Here is a 22,553-nt window from a genome sequence, read left to right as displayed (position 1 = left end):
ATATCTTCTCTTGAATTCTTTAGTCTGTAAACAGCATTCCTAAAATGTTATATCTTTCAATGTAAATTGAACCAACATGTACTGCCAATAGTGGACAAAACAATGAGGGTCCTGTAGGTGGTACAAGAAGAATGATCCCCTTTGTATGATGATTGTTCCTTAGACCTGAGAAGGCCTAAAATTTACCCACAGTAGCATGATATTATCACACTGATTAAATATTAAAAAAGAGCATTAATTGGAAGAGACCATTTACAGTGAAAGGTCTAGTTTCAAACAAAAGTCTCTCATGGCTACCACTGAAAGTTGGCTTAACATGTGATGTGAAGTCTGTTGAGAGGGTAGGTTGACAACTCTCAGTACCAGAGACAGAATACTTCTATAACAATCTTCTTTGGGTGTTGTTTACCAAGAGTGGTATATGTTTAGAATACATGTAGGTGATAGCCCATGCACAGGACTATACATACAGTTTAATACTAAGGTTCTGTGAGAGACTGAGGAAGTATACAGCTTGGCATGTGTTTCACATGAGTGAGTCAAAAAAAATTATTATACCAGGAACATTCTGGAGCCAATCCCACAATATCTTATTAGAGAGATACTGCTCAAGGTAGTAAGAATAATCCCCTTTGATTCAGGACTTCCTAGGAATCAGGGTTCAGCCACAGTTCCTACAGGTACAAATCCCATAGTATGTATGCCATCTGGGGAGTGTCAAAGGGAAAAAACTGAGATAAGGTCTGTTTGGAGCCTAGTCTGAACTTAAGATGCCTTTACAAACCTGATTGGTTTCAGGAACTTAGAAGGTTTTGGGAACTTAGAAGCTATTCAGAAGTTGCTCCAAAGTACTAAAACTCTCAGGTATTATGCCTTTAAGGATGGTCCTATTTGCCTATGTCTACGGTTAGTTCTCTGTAAGGGTTATTAGTCTCTGAGATACTTGAGTAACAGTGAGGATCATTACATTGATCAATTATTCTGACTTCCAAACTCTCAGGTAAATATCTTGATATTTTAATTTATTTTTAATTTGTTGAAATTTATAAGACATTTTCCACAACATAAAAATAGTTTAGGCTATCTCAAGCCAAGTTGCAGCAAGTAAATTTTCTCATAAATTTAAAACCTATCTTTATTCTATAATCTTTCTCAGTACTCTTCCAAATTCAGCTTCTTCCCATTGACCGTAACAGGTGTTAATGTTATCGGGATAATCAAAAGAGTGGACCTACATATAAGTCCTCTGCCCTGTATTTACAGGGCTTTTCTCTCAAGGTTTTCTGTATTGTTTTTTTCATCTAGTAGTTATTTGGTATTTTGTGCCTCTCAGCTCACAGTCATTAACACAGGTATATTTTTGGTTCTTGCCAAACATCTTTGTACTAAGACGATCACCTCTCTCTCTGTTTTACAATCATAAATATTACATGAGGAATATTAAGCCTTATTCCATTCATAGCATGTCAGTGCAATCAATTCCAAAAGAAAAGAAAACTAAAATAATTATTTTACAAGTAAGCTGATAATGCAGTATATTGAAGAGTGAAATGCATTACCAGGGGAACAAAGAAAGGGGAAATTGGTCTAAAGTATTTGATCTCTCACTTCCACTTTGTTTAATATGCTATAGTTTGAATTCTTTTTCACTGTCCTTACCTTCAAACTCAGCCATTTTATCTACTTTTTAAAAATTCCACTTAAATTCCTTTCATAGTTGTTTTGTTATACTTCTTTGTACTTCTTTTGTAAGCACTTTTTCTAGGAATTACAATATGCATCCTTAATTTGTCATAGCATATTTCAAGTTAATACTGTGCTACTTCACATAACTATAAAAACCTGTAATAACCTTACAGTAGTAAAATTCCATTTGTACTTCATCCTTTTGGCTACTGTTGTCATATATTTTAAATCTGCATATGTAATAAACATCATAATACAGTGCTCTTCTTTTACTTTGAAATATTTTGGAACAAAATAAAATGACTTTTTTCTTCTTTTAGTGTTTACCCATTAATTTACCATTTCTAGTCCTCTTCATTGTTTCTTAAGTGATTTTCCATCCACTGCTATTTTCCATCAGTCTGAGAACTTCCTTTATCATTGTTGCGGGGTAGATCTCATATTTTATTTGAAAATGTCTACATTAAACTATTATGCATATGGGATATATCACTGGAAATATAATTTAGGATTGTCATTCTTTTCCTTTAAGCACTCCATGCATGTTAAATTACTTCTGTTTGCATTTTCTTCCTTTTATGAAATCAGCCACTATTATTATTGTTCTTTCACTGTATATATAGATTTTATTACCCCTGGGTGAAATATTTGTTGTTTCTGTTTTTCAAAAGCTTGACTATGACAGTCTCACTGTAGTTGTTTGTATTTCGCATGTTTTACACTAAGATTCTTGAATATTGAGTAGATTTTTAAACCAAGTCTGGGATAATTTTTGATAATTATTGATAATTATTTAATAATTTTTTATAATTATTTCCTGAAATACGTTTTCTGCACATTTATTGTGTTACCTAGATTGCTAATAACCGTGTGATACTTGTTTACAAGACACTGAGGCTCTGGTTATTAACTTTTTAATCTTTTTTCTCTGTGTTCTTTGTATTAGATAACTGATATTGACCTGTATTTACCCTAAGTAAATTTTTCTTCTGCAATCTCTTATCTGCTGTTAAATTAGAGCCATAATTTTTAAATTTCAGATAGTATTTTTCAACTTTAGACTGTCCATTTGGGTATTTTTGTTGTTGTTGTTGTTCCCATTCCCCATCTCTCACTATTTTTTTTTTTTTTTTTTTTTTTTAGTAGATGGACACAATGTCTTTATCTTATTTATTTTTATGTGGTGCTGATGATCAAACCCAGGGCCTCACATGTGCTAGGCGTGCACTCTACCACTGAGCCACAACCCCAGCTCCCCCCATCTCTTTTATTAAGTCTTTAAATGGAATTGATTTAAGTCCTTATCTGCTAAATCCAACATCTGGCTTTTGGGGGATTTGTTCTGTTGGCTGCTTTCTCTCTCTTGATGGCAATCACCTATTCTTATTGGATTGAGGTATAGTAATTTGTAATCTTTGTAGAAATTGTACGTGCTACCTGAGTAGGGATCTTGTTCCTCAGTGTTCTGGAGGCTGAAAAGTATAAGGTAAAGATATAGGAAAATTTGGTGGCTAATAAGGGCCAACTTTCTGGTTCACAAATGACGTCATCTTGATGTGTCTGTATATAGTAGAAGGGACCTTTTTAATAAGTGTCTTGTGACCTTTTTAATAAGGGAAACAATCTCATTCCTGAGAACTCTTCCCTCATGATCCAAATGCCCTCCAAATCCCCTGCTTCCTAATACCATTGTCTTAGGGGTTAGGATTTTAACATATAAAGTTGGGGGCAGGGGCATAAGCACTCAGACCACAACAGAGCTCTCATTTACATAAATAAGTAGCAAAGAATGGAAGGAATTTATACTCAATTTTCCAAACTTGTTTGTAATACTAAATTGACATGGCAGATTATTAAAAATTATTCCTAATCCTTTATCTGCTGATAACTTTATCCTTTAGTTTTATTTGAAGCAAAGATTTGAAAAATACCTGACTTAGAGGACTTTTTATCAAGTCATTAGAATCATGTGCTTTCTCATTTGAGTGGAGGTAAATAAAGTAAATTAAGAAAATTTAAGACGCACTAAATTGTCTTATTAGTAGAGACTATCTTCATTACGTAGCAGATCAACCAAATTCTGATTACTCTTTGTCAATAAATCTACCTTTATTTTGAATTTCCTCCCTCTAAGTTCTTTCTTATAAAAGTTTCTTCCGTTCACAGTATAAATCTTTATCTATCCATTTGGGCTAGAAGACCCAGTATTTATTTTTTTTTAAATTTTTTTTATTGGTTGTTCACAACATTACAAAGCTCTTGACATATCATATTTTAGATTCAAGTGGGTTATGAACTCCCAATTTTTACCTCAAATGCAGATTGCAGAATCACGTCGGTTACACATCCACAATTTTACATAATGCCCTATTAGTAACTGTTGTATTCTGCTACCTTTCCTATCCCCTACTATCCCCCCTCCCCTTCCCTCACATCTTCTCTCTCTACCCCATCTACTGTAATTCATTTCTCTCCTTGTTTATTTTCCCATTCCCCTCACCACCTCTTATATGTAATTTTGTATAGCAATGAGGGTCTCCCTCCATTTCCATGCAATTTCCCTTTTCTCTCCCTTTCCCTCCCACCTAGTGTATCTGTTTAATGTTGATCTTTTCTTCCTGCTCTTCCTCCCTGCTCTGTTCTTAGTTCTCATTATATCAAAGAAGACATTTGGTATTTGTTTTTTAGGAATTGGCTAGCTTCACTAAGCATAATCTGCTCTAGTGCCATCCATTTCCCTGCAAATTCCATGATTTTGTCATTTTTTAGTGCTGTGTAATATTCCATGGTGTATAAATGCCACATTTTTTTATCCATTCATCTATTGAAGGGCATCTCGGTTGGTTCCACAGTCTAGCAATTGTGAATTGTGCTGCTATGAACATCGATGTGGCAGTATCCCTGTAGTACTCTCTTTTAAGGTCTTCAGGGAATAGTCCTAGAAGGGCAATAGCTGGGTCAAATGGTGGTTCCATTCCCAGCTTTCCCAGGAATCTCCATACTGCTTTCCAAATTGGCCACACCAGTTTGCAGTCCCACCAGCAATGTACAAGAGTACCCTTTTCCCCACATCCTCTCCAGCACTTCTTGTTGTTTGACTTCATAATGGCTGCCAATCTTACTGGAATGAGATGGTATCTTAGGGTGGTTTTGATTTGCATTTCTCTGACTGCTAGAGATGGTGACCATTTTTTCATGTACTTGTTGATTGAGTGTATATCCTCCTCTGAGAAGTGTCTGTTCAGGTCCTTGGCCCATTTGTTGATTGGGTTATTTGTTATCTTATTGTCTAATTTTTTGAGTTCTTTGTATACTCTGGATATTAGGGCTCTATCTGAAGTGTGAGGGGTAAAAATTTGTTCCCATGATGTAGGTTCCCTATTTACCTCTCTTATTGTTTCTCTTGCTGAGAAAAACTTTTTAGTTTAAGTAAGTCCCATTTGTTGATTCTTATTATTAACTCTTGTGCTATGGGTGTCCTATTAAGGAATTTGGAGCCCGACCCCACAATATGTAGATCGGAGCCAACTTTTTCTTCTATCAGACTCAGAGTCTCTGATTTGATATCTAACTCCTTGATCCATTTTGAGTTAACTTTTGTGCATGGTGAGAGAAAGGGTTTCAGTTTCATTTTGTTGCATGTGGATTTCCAGTTTTCCCAACACCATTTGTTGAAGATGCTATCCTTCCTCCATTGCATGCTTTTAGCCCCTTTATCAAATGTAACTTTGTGGATTAGTCTGTGTCCTCTATTCTATACCATTGAAGACCCACTATTTAATTCTGTAATTTCAAGTAAGTAATATTTATTTATTTAATGGGCATATAGATACTTATTATTTTGAGAATCTTTCTATATGTTTAAAATATTACATAATTTTGAAATTTTTAATTATGGTAAAAACATAGAATTTACTATTTTACAATTTCCACTGTACTCATTAATTGCAGTAAATATATTCACATTGTTGTATAACTTATGTCCAGAACTGCTTTATTTTGAGTAGTTGAAACTCTATACCCATGAAACAACTCCCACTTCTCTCTCCCCATTGTCCCTGAGCTCCATCTTTCTACTTGCCTCATCTATAAATTTTATGAGGTATGGCTACTTCATGTCAATGAAATCATATATAGTATTTGTCTCTTTGTGACTAACTTATTTCATTTATCATAATATCCTCAAGTTTATTTTATGTAATAGCATATATATTTATATCACATTTTCTTTCTTTATTCATTGAGGGATACCGGGATTGATTCCATTTCTTTTGTGTATAATGCTGCCATGAATGTGTAAATATCTCTTTGAGGGCCTGCTTTCAACTCCTTTTGATATTTAGCCAGAAGTGAGTTTTTTGTTTTTTTTTTTTTTTTTTTTTTTTTAGGAATCATCACACTGTTTTCCACTGCAATTGCATCATTTTATATTCCCAACCTCAGTTCACAAGAGTTTCAGTTTCTCCATATCCTCACCTACACTCATTCAGTTTTCTTTCTTTCTTTTTTGTTTTGATACTAGTCATGCTTAATGAGTTTGAGGTTAAAAATTAAAAATGAATAATATAGTCAATGTTTTATTTATAATTCTTAGCATTTTTTAAAATATGCTTAAAACCTATTCAATAATTAGCAAAATTTATATGGTGTGCATAAAATATTTCAGCTTAATGTGCAAAATTAGCAGAATGACTTTAAAAGACATGAAGAAGGAAGCATACTTCTAAGATTTTTCAAAATTCTGAATCATCACTGTTATATGAATTTTAGTAGAATTTATTTTCTCTAACATATTAAAAGTAATTCACTGTTTAAGTGAATTTCTAATGTACTTACATTTTATCATATTAAGTATCCTATTGTGTTCATTTTACGCAAGAGGAAACTGAGAGTATTTAGCAAGAAAATGACAGAGGAAGAATTCATTTAATACTGACTAGAATTAACCTTAGAAAACCAAGAGTATCAAATAACCCTAGATATTTACAAATAACTTCTTTCATAACTATTATTAAATGTACATCTGGATAATTCTGGACATATTTTTTCATAATTCATTTTGATCCCAGATTTCAGACGCTTATTATTATTCATTATAAAAGCTAAATAGTTCTTTTTAAATGAACCCTATCTTGTTGTTTTCAAGAGATCCTGACTAGCTTTATTGGGCACTATAGATTTCTTAAACCTATCCTTAAATTGTCAAATTCTTCTGTCTGAAAACACACCTACCCAGGATAGATAGGAACGTATAAGGGTTAGAGTCTGTTAGTCTTGTAACATGAATGGAATAGAGAGGAGGAGTTTCAGATATTTCAAGAGAGTATTTGAATTGTAGGACCATATAGGGTAAAGTATAAAGGATCAGTGAGAAACCAATGATATGAAAGATAATGCAAGTGTGTGAAGGAATTAAAAGGTTGAAGTGAGAAAGTTTTTGTGCATTAATTTATAATTTTCAGGTGTACATTAGAATATCTAGTGTAACTGGCGAATAATAACTGAAACTAGAGAGTCAATTTATTAGATTAATTATTTTGATGACCCAAAATGTTTAAGTAATTTAAACATTAGTGCAACATTTCCCAGCTTACTTATAAAGAACTATCGAATTTAATGTTGCAAACAGAAATATTTATCTTGTGTGGACCTATCAGTATATTTTCATTAAAATAATCAATAAATTAATAACATGTTAATTCAAGTGTAAGTCCAATACCAAAGATAAAAATTCCACAACTACTTATTTTCACTGTTTTTTTTAAGAGGTCCTTGGTGAATGAGTTAAAAGCATACTGTCTAAGCTTTAAGATACATTTTTTATTATTAACTTTTATTTTCACATAATTTTCAGAAAAAGAATTCATAATATTATGTTATCATCTTCATTTTTCATAATGAAAGATTAACATTAGCATACTCCTTAGGTTTCTCTGCTTCTAAGCTCTTCAAAGTTTATTAATTCTATTTGAATAAGTTAATTAAGACCTTATCAAGTATTACTTTATTTTGAGATTGAGTTCATAGATGTTTATGAGACTACTAATTTTATTGGTTTAACGATATAAAATATAAATTGACATTGAGAGACTTATAAATTTTAAATTTAATATTACAATTTTATCCCTTGTCTTCTCTCAAATCTTTCTCCCTAGAGTATTATATGTGGATGCTTTGTTGTTGTTACATTTGACCTGTAGAGGTCACTATTAACAGACAAATGAAAAACCTTTTGAAATTACACATTAAGAGCTAAATTTTATTTCCATGCAAAGAAAAGGGAAATTGCATGGAAATGAAGGGAGACCCTCATTGCTATACAAAATTACATATAAGAGGTGGTGAGGGGAATGGGAAAATAAACAAGGAGAGAAATGAATTACAGTAGATGGGGTAGAGAGAGAAGATGTGAGGGAAGGGGAGGGGGGATAGTAGGGGATAGGAAAGGTAGCAGAATACAACAGTTACTAATAGGGCATTATGTAAAATTGTGGATGTGTAACCGACGTGATTCTGCAATCTGCATTTGAGGTAACAATTGGGAGTTCATAACCCACTTGAATCTAATGTATGAAATATGATATGTCAAGAGCTTTGTAATGTTGTGAACAACCAATAAAAAAAAAGAGCTAAATTTTAATTTCCATCTACCTCAAATCACTAGATAATTCATAGCACTATGCCATATTAAGGCGTTATATAATGTAAAATAACTTGAATATTTTAATTTTTCATAAAATTTAATGGAAAAATTACATATTACTCCTTGAACCGATTAGCCAAATTATCTGACTTCCTACATTTCCCATCTCTAGTTTATAGGCAAATTGACAGCAGAGAGACGACACTAATTTAAGTTCTAATGTTTCCTAATTAATTACCTTCCCTAATATTTAATAAAGATTCTATAACAGAGGAAGGGATACCAGACCTTTTTTGAATTCTCTGAGTATGAGCTATATCTTAGTATGAATACAATCCATTAAAAAATAAAGAGGAGATAATTCTTGTAAAAAGTAATATAAAGTAATTTTTTTTCAGTTAGATGGATAATAGAAGAGTATATATAGGGAAAGGGAACAGGACTGTTTAGTAGAGGAACCACCCTTATCATGTATGCCAGTAGAACTCCCTCAAATGAAGGGAATCTGTTATTTTTTGTAAATTCTCTTCTGCTTCCATAAACACAGCCGTAATCAATTAAAGACCCACTTGTGAAGGAGCCATTGTTTGTAGTTCATTCAGACATTGCTGAGTTGTCTTTTAGACTACCCGTGCGGAAACCCTGGTAAGGTGATGAGAAAGTTCAAAGCACCTAACTTTTCAATGTGGATTTTGTTCTTGGGACTTCACTGTATCTTTTTATTCATTAAAAAAATCAGAGTGTAGCATACATGTTGATTTTTGGTTCTGGAAAGGGAAAGAGTTTAAGAATACAACAAATGTATGAAAATTCTCTGAAGAAATAATCCTTGTGACTTTCACGTAGTAATGCCTTATTTAGGTTTAAGCAGAATCTGTGTTAAAAATGTTTGCTAAGAAAATAAATAATGTTACTTTATCATAAGTCTCTTGGTAGAAAATGAGAGTGCTTTTTTCAACACTAATGAATTGTTCCATAATTTTTCTCATGATTGTCATTTTATTTTTGTTAATAATCTTTTTCCTACACTCTTAACTTGAGTAAAGCTATATTATTGGCACTGAAATTGTTGTGTTCGATTGTGGTTGCTGGATTTGGGAGACTGGTGAGCTTTACTAAAAAGGCAAATGTAATATTTTCAGATACAAATTTGATATTAATTATTTAAATAATTAACAAGATAAAAATGCATCAACACCAAGTATTTAATCTTACTTATATGTACTTAACAAGCAAATTCTCCCTCCCATACATAAGAAATAAAAGTTACTTAATAATAACAGTAAACCCTTATGGACTTGTCTGGGTAGAAATTGTTCAGATTTCTTCCTTGATGCCTAAAGAATAATCTGAAGTAGACTTGGAGGAAGTTATATTCAACCACAGTTAGCTGAATATTTAAGCCAAAAATAAGTGTTTGGAATGGAAATTAATGAATGAAGTGACCCAAAAGAATATGTTTTCTTTCCTAAGACTCCTTTGTTTCTCTAGATCAAATAAAGATAATAACTTTCTTTGGAACTACAAATCAATAAAATTGCTGTGTCTTGTCACTGTTATGAAAGCACATAGGCCTCTCTCTTTCCCTTGAGTGACTTATCTGGGGAGGTTAGAAGGAAGAGCTAGTACCCAGACTAGCCACTATACAGATGACTCAGGACACCTTCACTAAATCCATTCATTACCTTGGCCCTAGTGGGAGTTACAAGCAAAGCCTGCCAATTAGATGTTGGTAATGTGGACTCTGCTTTAGGGAATTGGGTAAGACTGCCAGAATTCATTCCTGAACTTTAGTAGCCACAAAAGAGTATTTTTCTGTCGTCTGAAACTGGTTCAAAACCAGGTCCCAAAAGGACAAGCTTCCTTTTGTGCACCATCTACCCTCAAGTCCAGTGACTAATGTCACATCAGGTTTTTCCCAAGATCACAGGAAACATCTGACGAAGGAAAAGAGAAGGGAAAAAGCCATTTTTTGAGTTGACTAGCCTATTTTACTCTGTTTTCTGATTTCCCAACATTCCTTTTGGAAAACAATTACATAGTGGTTTACCATATTAAATTATAGATTAACTCTGTAAGTGTCAGAGTCAGAAAATAAAGCTTTCCCCAAATCTTTAGATGTTCAACATAATAATTAGTTCATATTCAGGACTACTTCCCTTTTCCTTGGGAAAAGAAAGAAAATTCCAAAATTCTATTCTGATGCTGTATTGGCATCATTCTTCTGATAAAAAAGCATAAGGATAAATACTTTCCTTTCAAGTTTATTGGTGCTATTTTTGCTTATTTTACTTTTACACTAAAGTGTAAGGTCAATTTGAATGCTTAGGTGATGTTTTGAATTTTTTCAGGAGCAGAGGTAAATTTTAAGGATCTATAAATAATTATTAGTAGAATGAAAAATCTTGGAAAATTTCTGTGTTATTTTGTAGAAAATGTCAGAGAATATAAACAACAGGAAATTTAGATAACTGCTAGTCTTTCCCTGTAGATTCTAACCAGAAAGATTTGACTCTGCATCTCTGTATCAAGGTGTTTCTCTTCTTTTGGCTTCTAGTCCTAATTTAGCTTTAGAAATTATTTTTAATGTGCTTCAGACAGGAGCTCTCTGTCTAGGTCTTGAATTCATGTACTGTATCTTTGTTCTGTATTCTTGTACAAATATATTTTATTGGGAACCTACTTTAAATTCTTGTTAAACATCTGAGCTTATTCACATGAATGCATTCAAGTGCTGTGAATATAGGGGCAAAAGCTAGAACAGAGGAGCCTATGTCTTATACTCAGGGCAACAGCTCACTGGGGAAAGAGGTTTTCTCCATCATCTCTCTGCCTATATACATGCTGCATATACATACTCCTTTTTTCTGCGATGTGCACAAACAGATGCACATGCACACATCCCTATGATTTAAGGAAAAAAAAACACAGTCATAAAACTTAGGAGTTGAAAGTAAGCAAGTAAGGCTCAGATAGTACTCTTCAGAGCTTGAATGAATTGCTACAGTTTTCACCATGTAACTGGCTGGCCTTCTCAGGCAGGCTCCAAATTCCTGCTGAAATGAAGACTTTCTTTCCTGGACTAGGCCTGGCATTCCTGGGAAACAATGGACCTTTTCAAATAGGCTCTGAAATTTCACAGGTGAAGGGAGAGGGGCAGTCATTTGATCCCACCCACAAGAAGCCTGTTAGTATTTTAAAAAGTGAAGACAGAGCCTATCATGAAAATGCAGGCAAAGCTGGCTAGTGACTAAGAGCTGCAATCTAGACCCACATTTCTCCCCATCCCTGTGAAATGTAAATCAATTGCAATGTTCTGTATTTGACTCACATTGCAGCTCCTTTTCTATATTTTCTTAAGAGCAGACTACAGAACCATAGACACTTGGTTTAACTTTGTGTCATGTGTTATAGAAGAGCTATATTCAAGTTTACTTTAATTAGGATTTGACAGTAGACTCTATAAAGGAAGCATTTATTGATGTATATGTAATATCAGTTTAGAAGAGAAGCAAGGTAAAAATATTATGTAGGCACATAAAAACACATATTATTGAATTTATAATCTAAAATAATGATTTTACTTTGCATCTCATCCAAACTGTTCATTACATTTTTTTGTTGTTGTTTTGTTTTTATTTTTTGTCTGTCTGATTCTGTGCTAGGGATTGAACTCAGGCCCTCTAAGTTATATTCTAATCCCTTTTTATTTTTTATTTTGAGACAGTGTCTTGCTAAGTTTCCTGCACTGGCCTTGAACTTGTGATCCTCCTACATCAGAATCCCAAATTGCTGTGATTGCCATAATGGATATGTTTCAAGACCCTCCGTGGATGCCAGAAATGAAGGTTCATGCCAAACTTGATATATACTATGCTTTTTTCCTATGCATTACATACTATGATGACGTTTAATTTATAGATTAGGTACAATAAGAGGTTAACAACAATGCTAATAATAAAATAGGATATTTATAAAAGTAAACTATGATTTTACTATAGTAAAATCATCAACATCACTACTTCTGCACTTTGGGGCCAGTATTAAATAAAATAAGATCCACTTAAATGCAAGTCCTGCAATACTATGACAGTCAATCTGATGATAACTAAGATGCTTACTAAGTGACTAATGGGTGGATAAATGTGTAAATGTGGATAGGCTGGATAAAGGAATGATTTATGTCCAGGGTGGGATATAGTGGGACTACAAGAGATTTTTCATGAATCTACTCCCAACAGTGCACAATTTAAAACTTATGAATTATTTCTGGAATTTTCCATTTAATATTTTCAGACTGTGGTTGACTGCTGGTAACTGAAACATCAGAAAGCCAAACTGTGAATAAAGGGAAACTACTGTATTTTAGCTCTCTACTCAGTCAGAGGACCCATAACTTTCCAGAATCAGTGGCTAAATACAAGACTATTTAAAAAATAGCAAAGTTTCAGGTGCCATTTATTAAAAAGTGAAAGATTTACAGATTCTTATAACCTGTACATACAATTAGAGAATCAAATGTTTATATAATGTTTAGTTAATCCACTTATCTAATGTCACCTGTAAAATCTAATTTATCATTCAGCTCAATAAATATCTGTTGTTTATTTGTAATCAAGATAGATGGTGCCTATCTAGACAGAGGCTTTTGGATTAAATGGTGGGAAACCATCCATGGCCAACTACCTACCATATAGTAAATTTGAAACCAACTCAAATTGTGATTACATTTTCTATGATGAATCATTTTAGAAGAAATTAAAATGTAACATTCACTGTCCTTTTCCCTTAAGAAGGTAGTATTCTAAATAGTCTTCTTTTTTCAGTAATTCTTTCCTTTATCTCTGCTTCCTCCTTCTTTTCCTCCCTCCCCTGTTCCCTTCATTGTTTCCTTTCTTCCTTGTCACGTGTATATAAAGAGGGAATATAAAGTAAGTAGGCTTTATAATTCAGAAAATACTAATAAAAACTGCTTTTTAGTGATTAATCTGTGCAGATAATTGCAGAACTATTTGTTTAATTTAATTATAAAATTATTTATAAACTAAAATTAATCTATTTGTATTTGGCCAGATTTATTATTCTTCTAGATAAATGGGTATTATTAAATATACTACTAATAACAGAAGTAGCTACTAGCTAATACTTTTGTAATTTTTTACTTTATGAGGGAAGCTTTATTATCTACACTTTCCAGGTAAAAAATTCAGTGTCTACTAAATTTAACCTAAACAAGTCCAAATTACTCAACTAACTACAAATGGTGAAGTAAGGATTTAAATTCATGTTTTTCTTATTTTGAATTTCTTCACTATTATACCCTGCCATATCCCACCTAATACCAGGCCCTAGCCTTTGGCTAGCTTTCCTTGTTGATCCAAGTGTAGATTCTATTCTGTGTGTCATGAGGAATATAGGAAAAAAATAAATAAAACACAGTTATCTCTTTATAAGGAGGTTATAGTTCATCAGGGGACTTAAGAAATGTATAACACATACATAGATATGTTTAAATTTTTACTAAAGTGATAATATAATAGCATCTAAATTTTTTACTGAAGTAACAGTATAATAGCTTTGAATGAAAATGAGATAGACCTTACCTGTTGCCCCCTTTCTCAAATATACAAAAGAAAATCTAGAAACCCAGTTCTCTGATTTTTGAGTCCCTCAGGTAGTTCAAGGACATTTGAAAAACATCAGCATATACAGATGGTTAAATGCATTATCTGAAGAAATGTTGCCGTAAAACTTAAGAAGAATACTGATGTGGTCTTAGAGTAGACTTCAATGAAACCATTAAGATAGCTTTATATGAGATTCCTGAAATTGATGGATTGCAACTTGGAGTCAGACACTTGCTTAGTTTATCTAAAGTGTAAGAAAAGGGATGAAAATGAATGAATATCTTCTTAGTATATAGCCAGGGCAGTTTTTTGTTTTTGTTTTTGTTTTTTTTATAATTAATTTTTAAAATTTATTTATGTATTCTAATTTGTTATACATGACAACAGAATGCACTTCAATTCATAGTACACATATAGAGCACAATTTTTCATGTCTCTGATTGTACTTAAAGATCAGCTTAAAGATCACTAGATAAGAACCTGATAGTAGAGTCACACCATTCCAGTCTTCATACTTATACTCAGGGTAATGATGTCCATTTCATTGCACCATCTTTCCTACCCTATGCCTCCTTTCTTCCCTTCCCTCAGCTTTACCATATCTAAAGTTTCTCCATTCTTCCCATTCCCCCACCCACCATTATGGATCAGCATCTACATATCAGAGAAAACATTTGGACTTTGGATTTTTAGGAGTGGCTTACTTCATTTAGCATGATATTCTCCAACTCCATCCATTTACCTGCAAATACCATGATGTTATGCCTCTTCTCTGAGACTAGTCTGGTCTCCAAGAGACCTTTGTTGTATTAAAGGATATGTAAGTGGACCAAAGCACGCCCCGACCAGGATGAGCCAAGAGAGGTAAAGGTCCACTGGTGGTCCACACCCAGCCCTCCTTCACCAGAGGACAATCAGATGCTCCAGGGAGACTAGTGGAAGCAGGATCTCGGATTTAATGAGGAAGTACACACAGCTTATATACTGCACAGGAGCCAATCAGAATAAAGGTCAGAGGGGTGGAGGAAGTTTACGTGTACACCCATCCCATAGTCCATAAGGGAAGGCACCAGCTGTCCACGAGGGCAGAAGAGTCCTGGACCTATCCTGGAGGTGGTCTGCCTCTTCCATCACCACCCACAGCACTACCTCCTGGCTGATCGCCAGGAGCCATCCCAGCCACATGGGCGGCCCCAAGACTGGGAAGTGGGCAGCCATGCCCTACAGACCACATATGAGCCACTGTAAGAAAGAGAGCTGGACAGAAGCCATTTTAAGGCCTAACCAAGAAAATAAACAAGAATTATTGAAGGAACCCCAATAGTCCCCAGTAGTGTGAGATTATGTGAAAGAGATCTCCAAGGAAATTGGGCACTGAATAGTGACCATCCAGTCAGGAGAATAAAATTCCATAGTTCTAGAAACCTCCAAATCTAATTCTCATAAGAAAGTAAAATTTATCCACATGTCAGATACAAAGAATATGGCACAATCAGCCAGGGAAAAATTATTTTATTTTACTTCTGTTCATTTTGATCCCCCAAGAGTTTTGAGAAAGCAGCTAGCCATGGAAGGGGAAGGTTAGACAACAGGAAAAAAGACAGAAGACAAAGAACCATTCTCTTTATGTTGAGTCAGGCAACTGTAGACCTTGACCTTGGCAGAGAAAAATCTTAATTTGAATAGTCATTGAAGCATTGATTAATAGATTATATTGTATATATTATATTTTTTAATTGGAAACAATGTTCTGTGATGTGAGGGGTCATAATGTTGCTATTACCTGAGAGGAAGCTAGAAAGCAATGAAATCTAGCCAATTTTCCATCCAGGGCAGGAAAGATTACTCATATTGATTAAATTTAAAAGTGATATTGGAGATAAAACAGAAATGTGATTTAAAATTACCCTACAAGACTTGTGTTCAACATACTAATTGTGTTTCTTATAAAAAATTCACAAATGTTGTGTGATAATCACTGCTAATGGGTGGAATTATTGCTCCTGTATCTGAGGTAAGGAGCAATGTCCAGCTTAAAGATCACTAGATAAGAACCCAATGGAGCATTATCTTATTCTGAGTAAAAATGCAGTAATGCTTTGTGAAATACCTTTTACATCGAATGCCATAATACAAATCAATTTTAGTAGTGTTTCAGACATTTTTGTAACACATATACATACTATGCACGTGGTTTACTTAAGAATTTTCATCATATTTAACTTGTAAATATATTTATTATCTCTTTCTTATTTATGTATTTTTCTGGCAGCACCTTAACATGGAACTTTTTTGTCTTGATTATAAGATATACATAGACTTACAATAAAATAGGTTACAAGTAATTATATATGTATGTGTGTATATATATGTATATATATAAATTTATATAAATTACATATATATAATTTATTTTAGTGAATAGAATACATATGTGCATGGAGGTTCCTTAGAAAACTAGGAATGGAACCACCATTTAACCCAGAAATCCCACTCCTCAGTTTATACCAGAGGACTTAAAATCAGCATACTACAGTGACACAGCCATATCAATGTTTTTAGCAGCTCATCTCACAATAGCTAAACTATGGAACCAACCTAGATGCCTTTCAACAGATGAATGGATAAAGAAAATATGGTACATATATACAATGGAATATTACTCAGCTTAAAGAAGAATGAAATTATGGCATTTACAGGTAAATGGATGGAGCTAGAGAATATCATGCTAAGTGAAATAAGCCAATCCCAAAAAACAAAAAGTGGAATGTTTTCTCTGATAAGTGGATGTTGATCCATAGTGGGGTGGAGGATAGGGAAGAATGAATGAACTTTGGTTTGTATAGAGGGGACTCAGGGGAAGGGTGGGGCTGTGGGGATGAAAGGACAGTTGAATCAGACAGACATTATTTCCCTATATATGTGTGTGATTATACTACTGTACCATGTATAGACAGAGGAATGAGAACTTGTGCTCCATTTGTGTACAATATGTCAAAATCCATTCTACTGTAAAAGAAAGAAAGGGAGGGAGGGAAGGAAGAAGGGAGGGAGAAGAAAAGAAATGACAGATAATTGATCAACAAGTATATGAAAAATGTTCAACATCTCTAGCAATTAGAGAAATGCAAATTAAAAGTACACTGAGATTTTATCTCACTCCATCAGAATGGCAATTATTAAGAATAAAAGTAACAATAGATGTTGGCAAGGATGTGGGAAAAAAAGGTACAATCATACATTGCTTGTGGGACTGCATATTGGTGCAACTAACTATGGAAAGCTGTTAGAGAATCCTCAGAAAACCTGAAATGGAACCACCATTTGGCCCAGCTATCCCACTACTCGGCATATACTCAAAGGACTTAAAATCAGCATACTATAGTGATGCAGCCACAATAATTTTTATAGCATCTCAGTTCACAATAGCTAAGCTATAGAACCAACTTATGTGCCCTTCAGCCAATGAATGAATGGATAAAGAAATGTGGTACATATACACAATGGAATATTACTCAGCTATAAAGAAGAATGAATCTTTGGTATTTTCTGACAAATGGATGGAACTGGTGACTATCATGCTAAGTAGAATGAGCCAATCCTCTCAATCCAGAGACTGAATGTTCTCTCTGATATGTGTATGCTGACTTACAATAGGTGGGGTGGGGAGAGAAGGGAATGTTCACTGGATTGGACAGGGGGGATTGGGGAGAGGGAAGGCGCGGAGAATGGGAATGGGAAAGACATTAAAATGAATCAGACATACCTTTCCTCTGTAAATATATTAATACACCACCAGTGTAAGTCCACATAATGTACAACCACAAAAATTGGAGGTTATATTCCATGTATATATGATATGTCAAATGCATTCTACTGCCATGTATAACTAACAAGAACAAATTTAAAAAAATAAAAACTTAAAAAATAATGAAATTATGGCATTTTCAGGTGAATGGATGGAGCTGGACAATATCATGCTAAGCTAAAGGAGCCAATCCCAAAAAGCCAAAGGCTGAATTTTTTCTGTTATATGTGGATGCTAATTCACAATAAGGGTGAGAGTGCACTAGGGAAGAATAAAGTACTTTGGATTAGCAGAGGGGAGTGAAGGGAGAAGAAGGGGTATGGGGGTAGTAAGGATAATAAAATAAATTAGAGATTAATACCCTATATGCTTATATGACTAGATGACCAGTGTGATTCTACATCATGTATAACTAGAAGGATAAGTTACGCACTATTTATGTATGATGTGTCAGAATGCATTCTACTGTCATGTATAACTAATTAAAACAAATAAGAATAAAGCTACCATATGATCCAGTTTAAAAAAAAATGTGTGGATGTGTGGCTGACAAATGTGGGGAGGGATCTGGGTCTTAGGAGATGGAGGGAAAGTTCTAAGACCACCCTGCAATCCAAGCTTAGCTCACAGATAGGACTCCTTGAAGGAGAAATATAATTCAAGCCAGATCAGAGATTTCCCAGACCTGGGAATATATAATAATTAAGACCAGAGCCCACTGACCATAAAGTCTATAAAACTAGTTCCAGTTAGGACTTGTCAGGCCAAGATGACTATGAAGTGCCCTTAAGTCATTAACTAATATAGTCTGTCTATCCAGAGCCAAGAGTTGATACTTGGTTAGGACCTTCTAATAATCTCCCCCCACTCCAATAAAAACTGGGAACGAAGGAGTAAGTTGTGCTCTCCTTTGATAAGACCCACACTCCCTTTAGAGTCTCTTTTACCCTTCTCTTTTCCCTTCATACAAACTTTGCTATCCTTTAAACAAAGAATAAATACATGCACATACATAAATAAATATGAATATATATACACATCCAGCTCTGTGTGTGTGTGTGTGTGTGTGTGTGTGTGTGTAGCTGGGTATGCCTAAGATTATGTGTAAGAATATGTATATAGTTAATTTAATTCTTCTAATAATCTTAAAACATTCATGCTATTATTTTCTATATTTTACACATGAAGAAACAGACATAGAATGTTTAAGTAACTTGGTCACAGTTACGCTGCTGGTAAGTGGCAGAGACAGGAGTTGAACCCAGCAATGTAGCATCATGGTTAGTTCTCTCAAATATGTACTCTATTCTGTGTACATGCTATTTGTATTATCTAAAGAGTGCCACCAGGTGATCTATGCATTAATAACATAGGAAAGAATGTAAATGCCATTGTTTATGTAAGCAAGGATTAATGGTTCATCCAGGAAGTAGGAATTTGAAAGTACTTGTAAGAATGTCTGAGTTCCCACAAATAGGAGAGGATTGTTTCCCACTTGCCTCAAGTGAAATGAGAAGTTCATCCAGAATACAAGTCGAACTTCATAAGGGCTCATAGCAGCTTGATGAGCAAAGACTGATCTGATGAACATCTAAAAAAGCTAAACAGAAAAGTATGACTGAAGCAGTTTGTGGAAGCCTAGGAGGCACTACAGGTGGAAAGTGGTGGTATTCCCACCATGATTACACTAAAGTTACATGTTTCCTCTGTCCCAGATGTGGGTTACATAAAAAAGAGAGCCAGAGTTTTCTTATACCTACTTTAAAGAGTTCTGCTTAACAGGGAAAGGATATTATAACAGAAGATATGGATAATAATGACAGGAATTATAAGTAACACCCAATATAAATGTACTGCATTCATCAAGGGAACTAAAGGTGAAAGACCTCTGTGATTGGAGATGTTCAGACAATCCACAAAGTACCCATGAAACTAGCAGCGTAAATATCTAAGGTTAGTGAAAATCAATGCTAAATTACACTGGTACTAGTCACAGAACATCTTTCCTGTCACTTTTCCCAGAGGAGTCAGATATTGTGGTTAGCCACCCCCTTTACTCACTCTAAGGTGGCACTAGTAATACAGGGTTTCTTTCAGTTCCTCAAACATGTCAAGCATATCTCTGCTTCAGAATTTTTGTATTCTCTGCTGGTATACTCTTCCCTATGATGGGTACCAAGCTGGCTCCCTTTAGTCAGTTATTTATTAAATAATATCCCTTCAGAGAGGCCTTCTTAGTCTGTACCACTGTGATCAAATACAACAGACTGTGTAATTTATAAACAATAGAAACTTATTACTCATAGTTACAGAAACAGGGAAATCCAAGATCACATATCCAGAAGGTTTGGTGTCTGATGAGGACTGCTCTCTGCTTCCATTGTTGTTGCTTCTTCCAGGGGGAACAAACACTGTATCCTCACAAGGGCAAAAAAAAAGGGGTGAATTCTCCCTGAAACCTATCTTATAAGGAAATTAATTCATTCATGAACACTCATGATTTGCTCATTTCCCAGAAGAACCTAATTCCTAATACTATCACAGTGGGGATTAAGTTTCAACTCATAATGTAGAGCCATTGGAAAGATCACCTTCAAACCATAACATCTTTGCATAGACCCTTATAAGACTTAGTTAAGAAATTTGACTTTCATTCAAAGTAGGAAGACAGTGAAAGAAAACTAAGAACTGTAAAATGATTTGATTTAAAAATTTAAAAAGTAATTCTGCTCTGCATAGAGAAAGTATTATAGAAGAAATTAATGAAAAGAAGAAGATAAAAAGAGGTTTGGATTATGTTTAGGAGGTAGAATTTACAGAATTTTATGACATCTTTATTGACAGCCTCAAAAGGTGAAATGTCAAATAAATGCTTTCCTAATGACCTAAAGAAGCAAGCTGATGTATGGTGAGAGGAAGGAGATCATACAACAAAGACATGAGGATAACCTGAGAGTTCATTATTGCCCATAGCTGATATCAAGAAAATAGGAGCCTTGGTAATATAGCAACAAAGAATTAAATTTGGTCAGTATCCTGAATAAAATTGGAGATGTATCTACACTCAAGATGAGCCAATACTTTGCTTGTAACCATATGTGATTCTAAGCAGAGAACTCAAAAACTCTGTGCTTAGGTCTCTGACTTACAAAAACTGAAATAATCAAGAAATGTTACTCAAAAACTCTGTGCTTAGGTCTCTGACTTACAAAAACTGAAATAATCAAGAAATGTTTAAGCTATTTAGGTTAGTCCCACAGTAATAGAAAATTAATGCAATAAGTTCCTATTTTGGATGTATTAGATTTAAAATGCTTATTACACATTCAACAAGAGATGTCTGGAAGGGAATTGTGATTTCAGCCTGTAGTACAGGGGAGAATTACATGAAAGCTTCATGCGTATGCTGGCATTTCAGAATAAATGGATATAAAGAGACTGACAACAGTCTTACCTAAAAGGTAAGTGACATGAAAGCACTAGTCAAGAAACATAGTAAAAATATTTCATTATATATCATTATTTCTAATATATTCAGTATTATATTGTTTCTCTTCACACTTGGCAAATTCATATCTTTGTAAAGACAAAATGGTACAGATCTATGTAATTTTAAACAACAATATTGATTTTTCATTGTTTAGATGCCTTAATTTGAAAAGTGGCATTGAATATATCTTTTTTTAAAAAAAATTATTTTTTAGTTGTAGATGGACACAATACCTTTATTTTATTTTATTTTATTTTATTTCTTATGTGGTGCTGAGGATCGAACCCAGGGCCTCGAAGATGCTAGGCGAGTGCTCTACCACTGAGCCACAACCCCAGCCCCTTGAATATATCTTAAAATCATGTAAACAAAGACATTAAAATCGGGCCTTATTAAAACTATTTGGAAGGGACAGCTAAAGGAAAAATATCCACATGAAATTTAGTAATATCTATCTATCATAGAAGAATCCCACACCCCATGAATCATCAGGGCTGGTTATATTTACTGGTTCCTCCAACATCTTGTTAGTCCTGATTATCAATAATTATAAAATATTTTGTTAGTTTAGTGAATTTATAATTTTTTATTCTTTTCAGACATTGCAATGAATCTAGAGAAATAAAGAGAGATTAGAACAATTAATAACTGAAAGAGATATGACCTGAGGGGGATAGCATGGTCTTAGATATTGTGACTTTTCTCACCTGGAAACCATATCTAATAGCCTTTGGCCAAATTTTTACTTGGAAGAAGGTGGGGAATCTCTGGTGGTCAGTCATTTGATTAGGTCATCTTATACATAACAGGTACCATGTAGAGAATGACTATAGTAATTTAAGAAGGGATTTTCATTGTGGGTACTGATTATTGCAAAAGTACAGTTTGTAGATTTCAGCAAATTTATGAGATATTTGCCCATAAGTAAATTATAATCTATATATATATTTAAAATTTATAAATCTTACTTAATATTTAGAATGGTAGCATAAAGAGAGTGAGGGAAAGGATGAATTTGATATGTATAAATATATTTATAAAGTAGGTCTCTCTGGAGATCAGATTTTTCATGCTTGTTAAAAATGGAATGAGATGGACATCATTACCCTAAGTACATGTATAAAGACCCAAATGGTGTGACTTTAATTTGTGTACAACTAGAAATTTGAAAAATTGTACTCTATATCTGTAATATGAATTGTAATGCATTCTGCTATCATATATAACAACTTAAAATTTAAAAATGGAATAAAGTATTTTAAGTGTATTTGTTCCTAGAAGAACAGAGTTGAAAAATCT

General features: G+C 33.9%; 1 long non-coding RNA gene across 1 annotated transcript in view; it reads left to right on the top strand.

Moving 5' to 3' along the window:
* LOC144249067 (uncharacterized) overlaps nucleotides 1-22,553 on the top strand; it is a 244,635-nt gene that overhangs the window by 32,259 nt on the left and 189,823 nt on the right. The window contains exon 2 of the long non-coding RNA XR_013342136.1: nucleotides 12,057-12,177. This is a non-coding gene — a long non-coding RNA (uncharacterized LOC144249067). The remainder of the gene's footprint in view (nucleotides 1-12,056; nucleotides 12,178-22,553) is intronic.

This window comes from Urocitellus parryii, chromosome 11 (assembly GCF_045843805.1).
Source record: "Urocitellus parryii isolate mUroPar1 chromosome 11, mUroPar1.hap1, whole genome shotgun sequence".
NCBI classification, from domain to species: Eukaryota; Metazoa; Chordata; class Mammalia; order Rodentia; family Sciuridae; genus Urocitellus; species Urocitellus parryii.
The sequence above is the reverse complement of the archived record's forward strand: the minus strand, read 5'-3'. Positions and strand labels throughout refer to the sequence as shown.